Genomic DNA, 17,144 nt, shown 5'->3' with positions numbered 1-17,144 from the left:
TAGGGGTCGGACTGTGTGGAAAATAGAAAACAAGTGAGTTTAAATATTTATGGTAATCAACAGAATCTATACGCAAACAACAAGGAAGATATGGTCTATTTTAACTGCTAAGCTCAAATGATGTAAAATGTTATGAAACTTATTTGACACAATAAAAAGAGATGAGGTCAGGGTGCTCCTACTGTTTGTGTAGCTACATAGTTATGAATCAGTGAAACAATATGCACTTATTCAAATTTAATAAATTAGACTTCATTAATATCATCAGAAGAACATAAGTAACTTTTCAGAGAAAATAAGTAAATGACCCTCAGGGGTAAGTATTTGTATTAAAGGCCGCTGTAAGTAGCAGCAGTTATGTGCAGAAACATTGTCTGGCAGTGGCATGGAGACCCATGGAGGAGGCTCATGTGCAGAGGTGGTGAGCATCATAGACAGTAAATAAGAGCCAAAGAACAAGATAGCACCAGCAAGTGGGACAACAGGGACCAGGTGTACTATTTGTGAAGTCCAGATGAGAAGAAAGCCAGAGAACAGGACTGTTGTCCTGTGTTCACTCAAGAATGCAATTTCCAGAAGTTTAAAAATTCTGTAGAAAATACAGGCGTTAGAGACAACAGTGGAAAGGAAGTCTATAAAGCACATAAATGGCTAAGTGTCTTGTAAAATACAGTGAGATATTTAAGTATTAATTTAGTGTACAAAAATGGACATGATTAGGGGCCGGCCCGGTGGCGCAAGCGGTTAAGTGCGCGCACTCCGCTGCGGCGGCCCGGGGTTCGCTGGTTCGGATCCCGGGCGCGCACCGACGCACTGCTTGGTGAGCCATGCTGTGGCGGCGTCCCATATAAAGTGGAGGAAGATGGGCACCGATGTTAGCCCAGGGCCGTCTTCCTCAGCAAAAAAAGAGGAGGATTGGCGGATGTTAGCTCAGGGCTGATCTCCTCACAAAAAAAAAAAAAAAGGAAAAAAAAAAATGGACATGATTAATCTAGACAGGGAGAGTAATTACTAGAATATACTAGTTATACCAAGAAATAAAAACTCCGTGAAATGTACACAAAACAGAAACCTGAAAACATACTGTGAAAAATCAATAAATCTTATATAACAAATTATGGCAAGTCACTGAAATAGTATTTCTGAGATTACAACTATATATTCTCAAGATATTGAAAATTTCCAATTCGAAAACGATAATAAATTTAATTGACAAAGTGTAACTTAATATTAGGTACTAAGTCAGGTGAAAAGAGATGGAAGGCATGATTAAAGCTACGTTTTCAAAATAGTCTGGATTTCGTGTAGAATTTAGGGAAACTGCTGCTGAGCCATACCCTCAACACTAGAGAAGGAAATAATGTAAAATAGATGAACTGATATCTATTCTGCAATTCAACCGTCGCACACATTGCAAATGTAAAACAACACTAAGAGCATCATCAAAAATATGGAACTGATGAGTAAATGAAAGTAAAGTTCAAGTTCATTTATAATGTATAGAAATATAGAAAATTAAAGTAGCAATGGCTTAAAACAAATTATGGTAGACCTCACTGAAGGCATCATTCAACTTCATAAGCTCCCTCAATAAGATGCTTCACGGTTGTATGTGTTGGAGTAGAATGAACAATGGCACTCACAGGGGATGGAAAATGAGGCATGAATAATTGTTTAGTCAACAGCCTCAGAGATATGAGGATGTGAACATGGACATGTGTTCTCCCAGGAGAAAGTCCAATACCATTTATTGTGGCTCAAAGGGGACGAGCATTAGCGTGTGATCAATCTTATCACAGTGCACTTTAGAGATGCTTTCTTGGGCCGGCCCCGTGGCTTAGCAGTTAAGTGCGCGCGCTCCGCTGCTGGCGGCCCGGGTTCGGATCCCGGGCGTTCACCGACGCACCGCTTCTCCAGCCATGCTGAGGCCGCATCCCACGTACAGCAACTAGAAGGATGTGCAGCTATGACATACAACTATCTACTGGGGCTTTGGGGGGAAAAATAAATAAAGAAATAGAGATGCTTTCTTGATACTCTTCAAAACCAGAAAGAAAACTAGAAACACTTAACACTTAAGCTGTCAGGATACATTCCATCTCAGTATCTTGGGACATGCTGATCACTTTACTGAGTAGTTTCAAGTGGTGCTTCTGTATGTAGTGCGATAATGTTGCAACATATTAGTCAAAGTATTGTTTATTAAGAATTTTCTTACCAAGTAAACCCACTCCATGGGGAGTCCACCAGAAGTTGTCCATCACATAAAGATGGATTATTACAATAAAAAAAATAGGATGAAATTTCAGACCCTAAGAACATGTATTTCATGTTTTTTTTTATTTATTTATTTATTTATTTATTTATTTATTTATGACAAAGATCAGCCCTGAGCTAACATCCATACCAATCCTCCTCTTTTTTTGCTGAGGAAGACTGGCCCTGGGCTAACATCTGTGCCCATCTTCCTCTGCTTTATATGGGATGCTGCCACAGCATGGCCTGACAAGTGGTGCATCAGTGCGTGCCCAGGATCTGAACCCCGAGCCACAGCAGTGGAGTGTGTGCACTTCACCGCTACGCCATGGGGCTGGCCCCAGAACATGTATTTCAAAAGCACGTTTAACAGGCAAAATCATGGAAAGTTAAGAGAATATGAAATGAGGAAGACTCTACGTTCCCAGATCAAGTAGAGAGGTGGCAGAGAGAGAAAAATACAAGATATGGGGGTCAGATATTGTAGAATCTTAAGATGGGACCATGTGCTCTACCCAAGATGCCAAGCTAAGAGCCTGAAAGATTGGTAAATGTTCCCCGTGTAGGACTGGGAATCAGAGAGGATCTCTCTCTCCAGTGTCTTTACAGTTTTCCCAAGTAACAATTATAGAATATCCAACCCACCTCCCCATTACACACACCCCTCAAGTGTGTTGCAAAAGCAGAAGAGAAGAAATGGCTGAGGAACCTGAACAGGCAGGCAGGGCTTGAAAGCTCCATGCAGTTTCCGGTGCACCAGATGGAATGGAAGAGCAACTAGAGTTATCCCATCTTCTGATTAGGTCTTCCCAGGACAGCAAGTGGGGATGGAACTGGGATAGGTCCAGGGATTAGACCTATGGAGGCCTCAACTCTGATCTGTATGGACTGAGAACTGAGCATCTGATGGAAGGCGAGACCAAAGCGGGAAAGAGACCCTTTGTAATAGCCTGCAGAGTTACAAGGGAAGCAGAGTTCACAGGAGCCAGATAAGTGTTGTAGATCATGATAAAGACTTTGCCTTTGTCTCTGTTGGAACAGCATCACCACTCAAGGGTGAAAGGATAAATTTTACATGTTGAAGGACAACAGTGATAAATTGAGGAGAAGAAAAATTGCCTTTGCGAGTTTACAAAAACTAAACTTCTGTTTTCCCGTAGAACTGTCTCACTTGAGGAGAGTTTCCCAAAGACTATTAACAGTGCAGCTTCCTCTCTCCTTTTCTGAGCTCTTACCTGTGTTCACACCTTTGGTACATTGCCACTCATTTGGTTTTTTGCTATTTTCACTTCACAGTCCAGGGCTCCTTCCCTTGCTCCAAAATAGAGATAATATTCAGATGAAAAACAGAAATTCTTGCTTATAAGAAGAAAGGAACATGATATTCTGTGCTTATTCAGAATTCCAACTCTTTGTTCAGCTGAGCAGGGCATTACAGATGGATCTAGAAAAATATTTCACCAATTCATCCACTGCCTCCCTTTTTTAGAATGCATAAGAAACAGTGTAACATGCAGATACTTACCTTTCTTTCAAGAACTAGTGAATCAAAAGCATGGGTAGAAAACAGGCAATTGGATATTTAAAAGTTTCAGTAGGGCTTTATAAATAGTTAAGCTCTGGGACAACCCCTAATGTCTCATGAAGCGGGCAGATCACCTGAAGAAAGGGCAAGTTTAAACTCCTGATGCCGCATCATGAAGCTTTTCATTTCTGAGTCAACAGGGCTTTGATCTCAGTCAAGCAATGTAGGGGCTCCCAGGAGGCAAACAAGGGAAAATGCAAAGACACTCAAGAACAGATCCTGACTTCTGGAGGGAAGTTTTCCTTACCCAGGGAGAGCAGGTTCCTGTAGTTCTCCAACATCACGTCCCTGTACAAGGCCCTCTGAGCAGGGTCCAGGCATTCCCACTCCTCACGAGAGAATTCCATGGCCACATCCTGGAATGTCAACCATCGCTGAAATGAAAAACTCATTTCACCAAAGGAGTCATGGGGGGAGTTCTTATTTTCACACCAAATGAGAAGAGGAGAGAGGTGTAAGTATCAATTTAATTCAAGCGTGTGTTCTGATAAATCCATGTAAAGGTATTTTAACAAGTTATGTGTCTCTAACTTTAATTTCTTATACTTCTCCCTAAGAAATGATATCCTCCAAATCAATGTGGATTTTTCATTTTTGTGGACAATACATGAAATATATAAATAAAAATTCACCATGTGTATGAGAAAGTGTTAGGTATTATGCTCTACACACTGAGATTCAATATCTAGAATAGGTAGAGCATGAGTAGTGTCTTCAGAGAAGACAAAGTCCACAGTGGCTTTAAAGAAAAGTCAGAATCTTCAATTGTGATAACAAGAGGAATGACTGACAGTTTTTCAACACTTCTTGTGTGCTAAGCATTATTCTAAATGCTTTATATGTATTAATTTCTCATCAACATAATAGCTTATTAGAGAAAGATCTGCTCCCATCTTACAGAGGAGAAAACTGTGTCAGAGACACTCTAAGAAACTCGCCTCAGATCAAATAGGTAAGAAATGACAGCAATCACCTGACCTCAGGTGGTGGAGTTTTAGAACTGAACCTAAAGAATCAAACAGTTAAGTAACAGAGCATTAAAAGAACACTGACAGAGGGTTCTCTGAGAAATTTTGTAACAAGTTCAAGGTTAACCAAATGGAACTGCATAGAAGGTTATTATATATGTGCACATACACATGCATGCACATATTTTTTTACTATTCCTACTACTACTTAAATCATTATTTTAATAGTGTAGAAGAAATTTAAGGCTGTGGAATACATTTAAGATATAATTTCAACTGCTAAAAAATATAAAACTTACGAAATGATGATGTCTTTTATAAAAACCATTGACTTGGACATCCATGCATTCATGCACACAATATAAACACACAAATTACCTGAAATTAGAAGATTCGTCTCAATGACATTTTTTGGAAGATTTTTTTCATTATTATTTTCATTCACATGTATTTCAGCATCCTTGGGAAAATGAAAATGTATCAATTGTACTTAATTTAGTTAGTCGACATTATTCTATATTAGACTCATTAAAAACTAGTATAGATATGAAAAAGTATGGAATACTTTAACTCCAATATCAATAAAATAACTGTATTCGAAAATATACAGTTTTATCCATTTAAATTTAGATATGTAAGCATTAACAAAAGCCAGAGGTTATTCGTTTATTCAACTAATAAACGATTGAAGATTAGAAAAGTTATTAGTGTTATACAGTAATTTAACACATTAAGATAAAAAATATATCACTGTAGTAGATTCTTGCAAAAATTGTAGGATAATTAAAAATCATGACAAAAATGTAATTTGGGAAAAAAACTGGTATTAGGCAAGAACATTTTACCAGTCATCATGATCAGCAGAAAACACTGGATGCATTTCCTCTGAAATTACAGTGGAGAAATTGGGCTAGCCAGGGCTCCTGCAATTCACCTCTGTACAGTATGCCTGAGCCCAACCAATAGAAGAGAGAAAAGGAAGAAAAATACAGAGCGGGAGCGAGAGAGAGTCGAAGAGCTGGAACTGTTAAAATTCACAAACCTAAGAACAAGAATAGGCTATAAATGAAAGAAGAGAAAAAGATATTCCATGTAAACAAGATCCTAAAGAGAGCAGGGGCGGCTATATTATATCAGACAAAACAGACTATAAGACAAACACTGTCACAAGAAACAAAGGAAATTATAATGATAAAAGATTCATTCAACATAGAGATATAAAAATTATAAATATACGTGCATCTAACACTAGAGCTCACAAATATATGAAGCAAACATTGACAGAAATGGAGTAGATAACAGCACAGTAATAGTATGAGACTTCAATATTCCAGTTTTAGTTATGGATAGAACAACCAAGCAGAAGATCAATAAGGAAACAGAGGATTTGAACAACACTATAGACCGATTGGACCTAACAGACATATACAGAACACTCACCCAACAACAGCAGGAAACACATTCTTCTCAAGCACACATGGAACATTCTCCATGATAAACCACACGTCAGGCCATGAAACAAATCTTAATAAATTTAGAAAGAGTGAAATCATAAGAAGTACCTTGGCTAACCACAGTGAAATGAAATGTCATGCAAATACTGGAAGGAAAACAGAAAATTCCACAAAATGTTGGATCTTAAGTTATTCTTAAGAAACCAATGAGTCAAAGAAGAAATCAGAAGGGAATTTTTAAAATATCTGAATGAAAATAAAAATAAAAATACAATATACCAAAGTTTATGGAATGTAATGAAAGCAGCACTAAGAAGGAAATCTACAGTGGTAAATGCTTACATTAAAAAAGAGGAAAGATCTCAAATCAGAAATCTATTTTTACACTTCAAGGAAGTAGGAAAAGGGGAACTAAGGCCAAACTTAGCAGAAGGGAAGAAGTAAATAAGAAAGATGAGAACAGAGATAAATGAAATAGAATAAGAAAAACAATATAAAAATCAAACCAAGAGTTCGTTTTTTGAAAAAATTAATAAATTGAAAATCTGTTAGCTAGATTAACAAAAAAAAAAGATGATTCAAATGACTAAAATCAGAAATGAAAGAGGGGACATTGCAAAGTGATGTCGCAGACATTATTTAAAAGAATTATAAAAGAATACCATGAACAATTATATGCCACCAAATTACGTCACCTAGAAGATATGGGTAAATTCCTAGAAACATGCCTATAAACAAAATTCCTACTAAGACATAATCATGAAGAAATAAACAATGTGAACAGAATTATAACTACAGAGAAGATTCAAGCAGTAATCAGAAACCTCCAACAAAGAAAAACTCAGGACCAGATGGCTTCACTGCAGATTTCTACCAAATATTTACATAAGAATTAATACTAATCCAGCTAAAAATCTTCCAAAGAGTGGAAGAGGGAACACTTGCAAACTCCTTCTATAGAGCCTGCATGATTCTGATACCAAATCCAGAGAAAAACACAAGAAGAAAACTACAAACCAATATCCTTGATCAATATTGATAAAAAACCCTTAAGAAAATCAAATTTAACAGGACATTAAAACAATTATACATCATGACCAAGTAGAATTTACTTCTGTAAGGCAAGGATGATTCAATATACAAAAATCAACCAATGTTAATATATCATATTAACAGAATGAAGGGAAAAAAAATGATCATCCCAATTGATGTAGAAAGGCATTTGACAAAATTCAACAGCCTTTCAAGATAGAAACACTCAACAAACTAGGAATAGTAAACTACCTCAACATAATAAGAGCCATATATGAAAAGCAGACAGCTAACATTATATTTAATGGTGAAAAACTGAAAACTTTTCTTCTAAGATCAGGAAGAAGGCAAGGATGCACACTCTCTGCACTCCTATTCAACAAAGTACTAGAAGTCCTAGTCAGCGCAACTAGACAGGAGAAAGAAATAAAAGTCATCCAAATTGGAAAGGAAATAAAATTATCTTTTTTCACAGATGATAAGATCTCTTATATGTAGAAAACCATAAAGATTCCACAAGAAAACTGTTATAAGGAAAACATGATTTTAGAAAAGTTGTAGGATACAAAATCAGCACACAAAAATCAGTTGCATTTTTATACACTAGCAATGTACAATCTGAAAAGGAAATTAAGAAAACAATCTTATTTAACATAGCATCAAAAGGGATGAAATATGTAGGAATCAACTTAGCCAAGGAGGCGGAAGGCCTGTACAATTAAAACTACAAGCCTTTCATAAAAGACGTAAAAGAAGATACAAATAACTACAAAGACATCCCATACTCATGAATTGGAAAACTTATTGTTAAATTGTCCATACTGCCCAAAGTGTTCTACACATTCAATGGAATCTGTATCAAAATACCAAAGGTGCTTTTTGCAGAAATAGAAAAAAACATGCTAAAATTCATATGGACTCTCAAGGGACCCTAAATAGCCAAAACACTTGAAAAAGAAGATAGAGGCCTCACTTTTTTAGATTTCAAAACATATTACAAAGCAAGAGTGATCAAGATGGTGTGGTACTGGCATAAACACAGATACATAAACCAATGGAACAGAAAAGAATGCTCAGAAATAAGCCCTTGCATGTGCCAAATGATTTTGACAATGGTGCCAATACTACACAATGGGGAAAGGAGAGTCTCTTCAACAAACAGTACTTGGAAAACTGGATATCTACATGCAAAAGAATTAACCTGGAACTTTACCTGCATCAAACATAAAAACTCCTGCGTGTCAAAGGATACAATCAACAGAGTGAAAAAGTGAGCTCTGAGGAATGGATGTGATGAAAATAATTTAAAGAATCCAACTGTCACATATTTAGGTTGATTTCATATTTTAAAACTGATGATAGAATAAAACACACTCTGTCACTAACATCTGTTTCTCAACTTTCCATTCCATTCTCAATCATTAATATTTTGAAGTCCAGTGACTCACTCATTTAGCTTCAAATGTATTATAAAAACAAACAGTCAGAACTGATTTCCCCTTATTGGTCTCTTTTCCAGAATTTATCAAGTATTTGTGTATATTGATATGTGACTTCCATGTGCACCTTCTTTCACCCTGGTCTAGAGAGAGCTCACAGTGCCTCCAGATGGGGCCCCTAAACAATCCCTGCTGCCCAACCACACTGACACCCCATCTCCAATCCATGGGTATAAAGCCCTGCCCAGGACCACGCCCAATGGAGCCTCCTCACAAGTTCCATGTCACTGGGTCATGGTGAGATGGAATCTAAGTGGAGATGAGAAGGATTGAGGGAAGGCCCTGAGTGACTGGGAATGAACATAGGTCAAGCAGGATACTTCAGAGTCAGAGACTGGCAAGTCCAAAGAAGGGCATTTCAGGAAGGAGAGACAGAACCATCAACTGAGAATATGACTTTACCTGAGAAAGAGCCATTCCTGACTCCTTTTCTTTCCTCTTCTGAGCTTTGTCCTCATGCAACATGAGTCTTTAGAAGACAGTCTTGCAAATTATACCTACATAGAGACCAACAAGTGGGTTTTTCTACCAGTTTCTTTACAACTCACTCCCCTCCTGGTGAAGCCCTCACATATAGTGCAGCAGTGGGGATGTGGGCTGGACTGACCCTCCCCTTCAGGTCACAAACCTGGCCCTGATCAAACCCCATGCAGAGCAGAGCCCCCTCACCCTTAGCCCAGATCTCAGCCCCCAGGAATGGAAGGACTCAGAGCCTTGGTGCTCAATGCTGGATACAGTTTAGAATCACCTGGGGCACTTCAAATATTACTGAGGCTGGGCCTCACCCCAACTATTGGCAGGAGAATCTGGCCAGGGGGCACAAAAGATGTATTTGCAAAACGCCTCACCAATCTAATGTGAAGCCTGGGTTCAGTACCACTCGGAGGAGGCAAGCCCAGCACACCGCCCACTTTCTTTTTGTTTTCCAGATTTACTGAGGTATAATTAACAAATAAAAATTGTGTATATTTAAGGTGTACAATGTGATCATTTGAAATACATATGCACTGTGAAATAATTATCACAATCTAGTTAATTATCCCATCCATCACCTCACAATTACCATTTTTGTGTGTGTCTGCACAGAAAGAACACTCAAGATTTACTAACTTAGCAAATTTCTAGTACATAATACACTATTATTAACCAAAGTCACCATGCTATAAATTAGATCCTGAGAACTTTTTCATTTTACAACTGTATTTGTACCCTTTGACCAACATCTCTCCATTTTCCCCACCTCCTAGCCCCTCATAACCACCATTTTACTCTGTGTTTCTATGAGTTTGACTTTCTTGGATTCCACATATAAGCGAGATCATGTAATATTTGTCTTCCTCTGTCTGGCTTATTTCACAAAGTGTAATGTTTTCCAGGTTCATCCATGTTGTAAATGGCAGGATTTCTTTCATTTTTGTGGTTGAATATATTTCATCATATATATATACACAACAGGTTTTCCTTATCCATTCATCTGTCAACAGACATTTAGGTTGTTTCCACATCTTGGCTGTTGTGAATAATGCCAGAATGCACAAGGGAGTGGAGATATCTCTTGAAGATGCTGATTTCATTCCCTTTAAGTATGTAGCCAGATGTGGGATCGCTAGATCATATGAATGTTCTATATTTAATTTTTTGACAAAACTCCATACTGTTTTCTATATGGCTGTACCAATTTACATTCTCACCAACAGTGCACAAGGGTTCCCTTTTCTCTACACCCTTGCCAACACTTGTTATCTCTTGTGTTTTTGCCAATAGTCATCCTAAAATGTGTGATACCTCCTTGTGGCTCTGCTCTCCCCTGGGGCCTCATTGTCACAAGGATCCAGAGAGTGGAAGGGGAAGGAGCAGAAAGAAACATGCAAAGCAGCAATGTGGAGCAGAGGTGGGAGTAAGCGTGTGGCTGGCATGTTAAATGGGAGGGGGGTCAGAGAAGGTGATATCAGAACAAGGACCTTGGAGAGAAAGGGTGTTTGCCACCTCCATCGGAGGGGCCACATTGTTCTAGGCAGAGGGACAGACCCTGTCAGCACCCTGAGGCAGTAGCAACCTTGGCCCCGGGAAAAGGAAGGAGACTGGTGTGGCCAGAGCAGGGTGAGGAGGAGGAGACAAGCAGGGGAGGAGGGCAGAGAGGCACTGGGGGAAGCTGATCAGGAAGGGCCTTGGTCTTGAAATATTTTTCTTCCATATCTCAAAAGAGTTTTAGAAACCATGTATTCTCTCACTCATTTTAAGTAAACATCTAATTTTTTCTTTATTTTATATATTAAAATACAAATAATATAATACCTTACATATTTTATATACATGTCAAAATGTTCATCTTAGCCCCAGGAAGTACCGGGTCACCCTTCACTGACATGTGGAAGACTGCAGGGTGAACGTGACTGGGGGAGTTCAAGAAATCAGTTCTAGAAGTATTAAAGCGGAGATGTCTGTTAGATGTGCCAGTAGAAATGTCTAGAAACAGGACATTAGACTTCAAGGGAGAGATCTGGTCTTGAGAGGGAGAAAATGGGAGACATGTAGGTGGTGCTGAAAGTCATCAGATGAGATGATGGAGAAAGGCAATGGGTGTAGACAAGAAGAGGTTAAAGGTCTAAGCCTTGGGATGCTACCACATACAGAGACCTGGGATTTCAGGAAAATCCATTGGAGGAAACTGAGAAATGAAGAGGGAGGTGAGAAGAAAACTGAAGCAAATAGATTTTTGAAGACTAATGGGATGTCCTTAAAGCCAAGAAAATCAGTCTTTCAAGGAAAAGGGAGTCATCCACTGTGCAACATGCTGCTAAGAGGACAAGTAAGATGAGAAGATGAAATAGATTACTGGACTCAGAAATGATGAGGTCATTGGTGACTCTGTAAAATAAAATATAAGAGGAATGGTTGATGTGAAACCTTTTGGATGGGGTTCAAGTGAGAATTGGTGGTAAGAATTGAAGACAGACTATAAACAAGTTTTTAGTATATTGTGCTCTGAAATGAATCATAGTAAAAGGTTATTTAATAGAGGAGGAAATATAATTAATTGAGAAAGTTTTCTTTTAAAGACGGTAGACAGCATAAAAAGGTTTTGGGGAATGTGTGTGTATCTGTGTGTGATAGAAAATACCACCATTTGTAAGATAGATAACACCACCATTTGTGTATGCTGATCAAAATAAAAGTGAAAAAGTAAAAATATATGATGCAGTGGAGGAAGGATGCCCTACCATCCCGACACTGTGAGTGTGGCTGGCAAATCAGCCGCAGCAACAGCCAGGAGCAGGAACAGACCCTTCTCGGTCACTACCGAGTAGAGAGCACAGGGCTGGACGCAGGGGGTGAGCCAGCTGGAAAAGATCTCTTCCCTTTGCTCAAGGGGCTCAGTGGAAGAACAGGGTGTCCAGAAAAAAGATGGAAGAGGATGAGTTGGACTTCTGAGGGGCTCTAGAAGACAAGTATGGATAGACAAATAGGGAAATGCAAGAGGAACAGGGCCAAGAATTAAGCGAGACCAGTCAGTTTGGGTGTGTATTTTTCTCCAACTATGAGCAGCCACTTGGGGACAGACACAGAGGAGGCAGAGTTGGACGTGATGATGGTGTCAGGGAGAAGCAAGGAAGTAGGGATCCTTTGGGAGAATATTAGTCCTTTGCTTTGGGGCAAAAGGGCTCAGTCCATCCTTTTGCTCTTATTTTGAATAAATAACTAGTCACAGGAGGTTTGGATAAATTCGAGTTGTAATTTTCAGAACAATTATGGGAATCACCCTCATCACCAGCCCTAGCCTCTTGCTCTTCTCTGAGAAGTACTCAGCCCAAATCACAGCCAGCCAGCCAGGATACCTGAAGGGTTTCCTCAGAACATTTAGATGACTGGGACTCTATTTCTGAAATCTCCTCTGAAAGCTCAAGAAAGATACTACAATACGAGCCCTCATCCCCAAAGGAATCTAAAAACAAAAGAAAGTTGCTGGATTCCCAGCCATGATTCCAAAAGGAATCTGAAAACCAAAGAAAACTCCTGTATTTTCACCAGGGCTGAGCCCCAAAAGGAACTGTGCTCCCATCAGAAAACAACTGAGTACTCACCAAAGATGATGTCTTGAACTCAAGGACAGAGCCTTAAACCGGGAGGACAAAGCCTCTCCCTATTCCAAATAAAAGTCAGAGAGCTCAGAACACAAAGGCAGCAGAGCTTGAAATTCAAGAAGAGACTCAAAAAACCAAATTGAGCTCAAAAAAATCATGGAAGCAATGAGCACAAGGGGCTTGGTGCAGGTACCTTGCTAGCTTCCATGGGTTCCAACTTTCGGGAGTTACCTCCTTCGGATCCCACTTCAGATGCCATATATGTCAACCTTAAAAATAAAACAGCTCGTTGTTTTACCAGCAAAACAAGTTCATTCAGGAATACACAAAGAATTATAATTCAGAATGTGCAGGCTGCATCAAACCATAGGGAAATCCAATAAATAAGAGAGAGAAATGTTATTTTATAGAGAAAAAGGCGGAAATTGGGAAGGATTGTTTTGAATGAAAGTCCATTGGAAAAAACCAAGAGTTCAGGGTGACAGTTTCTCATGGGCCCAGTTGCTGGGGTAGTCGATTTCTGTTTGGGATGCAATGTACATTTCTTCCCATAATTAATAATTCTTTCCTGTTGAGTCTTCTGTTGGGGTCTGTAACTGTCTATCTTCCTGTTGATGAGTTCTTTCTGTTGGGGTCTGTAATTGACTATCTTTCCTATAATTGACCTCAAGTTGCATGGCAGCTTCCTCTTCTGGCCTCCTGCCTCCACTTTAAATGAGGTTTTCTTTTATTAATTATCACAATATTAATAAAACATATAAATAGACGAAGTTATACTAAAATGCACTCTCAGTGTTTTCAGCCCTCAACTCTTATGAGAGCTAATTCCCGGCCAATAAAGGAAAGCCAACAAGGTGGAGGCTAGACCTTGGTTTACTCAGACACCAACTTATAATCAGCTTCTCTTGGGGAGCATGGGAGCCTCCAACCAATAAGTTTCCTGTCAACTTCAAGAGAAATCACTTCAGCTGGTCAGGAGACTTACCAAGTACATGTTATGTGTAAATGTGGGAGGAGAATATTTGATTAAAAAACGTGGATTGGGGTCCCCATGTAAGGCAAGATGGCTGAAAACAATTTAGATGGAGAGTTCAGATATCAGCACCTCTTGACCCCAGATGGTGCACAGTCCTGGCTCCTTCATGGAGATCCACTTCAAAGTCCGTCTGCATGGCGTGACCAGAGCTCAGGGGAAGTGAGCTCAACACAGGGAGCCTGGGGAGAGAGAGGGACAGGACAAGAGTGGCTTCTGTTCTCTTCTCCAAGAGAAATTTATCTGCACAAGTTTCAATCCGTTTGAGTCCAAGCATTTAATTACTTAAAAAAATAAAAACTCAGCAAAATATTAAGAGGAAAAAAAACTCTTAAAAGTTTGAGAAACTGGGATTAGTTCTGAGGAAAACAGAAGAGTGCTGTTCATTGGAAATAATCTTTCAGAAATTTCTGGAACACATACAGATGTGATCTGGTTGATCAAAACCCAGCCAGCATCATCTTCAGAATTTCCACAGGGAACAGAAAAAGAGCTATTAACTCACATATTTCAAAATAAAACTATTAACGGTGTAAATGATGCAGTTGCAAACGTGAAAACTAGTTTTACTATTTGGATTTATTGTTCAGTAAGGCAATAGACATCACTATCTCACGTCTCTGGAAATATTTCAAACTTAAGATTGCATTAGTTTATAGAAAAGCCAAATATCTCTCAAAAAGTCTACCTTTTACAAGCCTCATTATCTGCACATGACATAAAACATTCAGAAACAGAAAACAAAGATAAGGTAACATAGCCAATGTATTTAATTTTCCAGTTAAAAATACTCTTCCAATTAACTGAGAATAAAATTTTTAAACTTGAAATTGCAATTATATTTAGTAATTAATGACTTCAGCAAAATACAGGATGCCATCCAGTACCTCTCAAACACATTTGGATTATTATTCATCTCCAGAAGTGTAGATTAGAATAACAATTTAAATTTAAATAAGGAAAAATTAATTTATATCCATACAGGAAGAAATTCTTGTTTTCTCTTTTTTCTTTTTTCATGAAGGAGATGGGCGCTGAGGAGCATCTGTGCCCATCTTCCTCTATTTTGTATGTGGGTTGCCGCCACAGCACGGCTTGATGAGCCGTGCGAAGGTGCTCACCCGGGAGCAAAACCGGGGCCACCAAAGCAGGGCGCGCAAACTTTACCCACTACGCCACCCAGCCAGCCCCCAAATTTTTGTTCTTTTAAAGCAACATCTCAGCTCTCTGCCCCCAAAGCCCAGGGCCTGGCCCCATAAACTCCCTGGAACCCAGCCCAGGGTTGTGTCTACCTCCCGAGTGAACGAGGAACAGAAATAGAAATTACGCTCTGCTGGGGTTAGTATAATTGCGCAGGCACAGTTTGCATTTCATGTCACATTCTAGTTTCCCTCACCTACACAGACAGTTCCGCCTTCTGCTTAAAGAAGTTGTAACCGTCCGCGTCTCAGACCTTCCTGGATCCACCGCCCCCCACAGCCTCCCGCCCCGCCCCCACAGGGCCCAGCGCCCCAGCCGCCTCCTCACAGGACAGGCGGCTCCATCCGCTGTCAAAAAGCTTTCACGTCATTCGTTTTAGATTTGGTAAGAAGAAATAGCTCTGCTTCGAGTATAACTGGCCAACACATCTCTACTTCTCTCCGTGGCACGGCTCAAAAGGACACCACGTAGATTCAACACTACGGGAATGACAAACAGATCCGGAAATCTGAGGGGCGGAGGAGAAAGCCAGAAGCTACGCCCTCAGGCCCCGCCCCGAATCCACCCCGCCCCGATGCGCAAGCGCACGTACCGTTAGCTGCAGACCCGGAAGCGGATCGTGCGTGACAACGGACGCACGCCGGTGAGTCTGTTTTTCTGGTTCGTACCTGCGCTTTCCGGTCCTCAGGCCCCCGCCCCTCACACCCGGGTTTTGGGTCGCCCCCTAAGTTAAAATCTTTGAACCCGCTCGTCCCTCTCGCTGTGAGTTCGTCCCTTTCGCGGCGTCGCCATAGACGTGCCGAGTCCTGCGGCTCCGTGCGGTCCTGGAGTCTGCGTCCGTTTCCGGTTAAAATCGCCGCGAGGCAGGTGCCCGCCCAACTTTTCTGCCTTCCGTCCGCGTAGACACCGACCGCCTGCTGCATCGTTTTCCTGCTCAGAACCTTTCTCTGACGCCCACTCCCCTCACTCCGCCCAACCGCGTGGTCCAGTCCTCACGCAGGAGGTGGGTACATGCCCTTCACCCCCCTCCAGGGAGAGCAGAGGGGAACAGAGATGGGGAGAAAGAGGCAGAACTACTTGGAGTAAGAGGCCACCAGAAAGTTTAGGGAGAAAGAACGCAGGGATTGAAACAGAGGTTTTCTCTGTAGGAGGAGGAATAGAGAGGGAAGGAAGCAAAAGGATGAGGAGAAACGGAGAGAAACACAGAAATGCACAAAGGAGACAAGAGAACCAGATGGACTCAGAGAGAGGCAAATACAGAGAACAAAACACACAGCGGTGGAGAAAGTTAGGGACCCAAACCCGGGCGAGTATTGAGTGGATTGGATATGGGATAGTAAGTTGTGAAGTAGTACTGATTTGTAGCTTTATAACCTAGTTAATTTCAGATTTGTTGAAATGTTTAAATTATGCGGAAGAGAATGAGAGTTACAAAAGCAGGTGTTTGAGGAGTCTGCATTTTCTAATTATTGCATCAGAAGAGGATTCCATTTGCAGTCCCTGTTCACCCTGAGGGCAGAGACTTAGCTCAGTCAATTCCAGGTCACCTTCTTCCCTTTCAAGAAATGAGGGAGGACTTTCTGTCACCTGCGGCTCATGTCATTCTTTTTAAGTGTGACGTATCCTCACACTTGTTTTACCTTTAATCTCAGAATCTAATGGACATTTTTTTTAATTTCCAAATTATTTTCTCTCTTAATTTTATTGTTCAGAGTATGAATTTCATATGCTTTCTACTCTGTTTTATATTGGAACTGTTCTTTGATGTCTGTAAATAACTTTACACTATTTCACTATGCATCTGGTAAGGATGTTGATATTCTTTTAATACTCAAAATCTAATTTAACCAGTTTAGTAATCAATAGGTTCTTTCTTCTCTGAAATAATCTGTTAAATTAGTGACTTCTGAACTGGTCTCCAACTAGGTAGATATTCCCCTCAAGACCCTTTTGTCCTTTCTGTGCAGATGTTGAAGGATGGGCTGGATTAATGTAGAACTTTCTTCCCACAGAGCCCATCTGTTCATGATGAACG

The 17,144-nt window shown here is 40.1% G+C and overlaps 1 protein-coding gene and 1 long non-coding RNA gene across 5 annotated transcripts in view; one reads left to right on the top strand and one right to left on the bottom strand.

Annotated features, from left to right (window-relative positions):
• Positions 1–17,144, top strand: part of LOC131397316 (zinc finger protein 677-like) — a 47,762-nt gene that overhangs the window by 15,139 nt on the left and 15,479 nt on the right. The window contains exon 1 of one of the 4 annotated variants that reach the window (XM_058530111.1): positions 15,725–16,112. The exons of the other annotated variants lie outside the window; for them this stretch is intronic. The gene's annotated coding sequence lies outside the window, so the exon portion shown is untranslated. Of the gene's footprint in view, positions 1–15,724; positions 16,113–17,144 lie in introns of those variants that run through there. 4 annotated transcript variants of the gene reach the window in all.
• On the bottom strand, positions 4,156–14,905 carry LOC131397354 (uncharacterized). The gene is made up of 4 exons (XR_009216748.1): positions 13,070–14,905; positions 9,197–9,291; positions 5,188–5,269; positions 4,156–4,215 (listed from the first exon to the last, which is right to left on the bottom strand). It is a non-coding gene; the product is annotated as an uncharacterized LOC131397354 (long non-coding RNA).

Source organism: Diceros bicornis, chromosome 34 (genome assembly GCF_020826845.1).
Source record: "Diceros bicornis minor isolate mBicDic1 chromosome 34, mDicBic1.mat.cur, whole genome shotgun sequence".
Lineage (NCBI taxonomy): Eukaryota > Metazoa > Chordata > Mammalia > Perissodactyla > Rhinocerotidae > Diceros > Diceros bicornis.
Note: the sequence above shows the minus strand (reverse complement) of the source record. Positions and strands in the feature narration are given on the sequence as shown.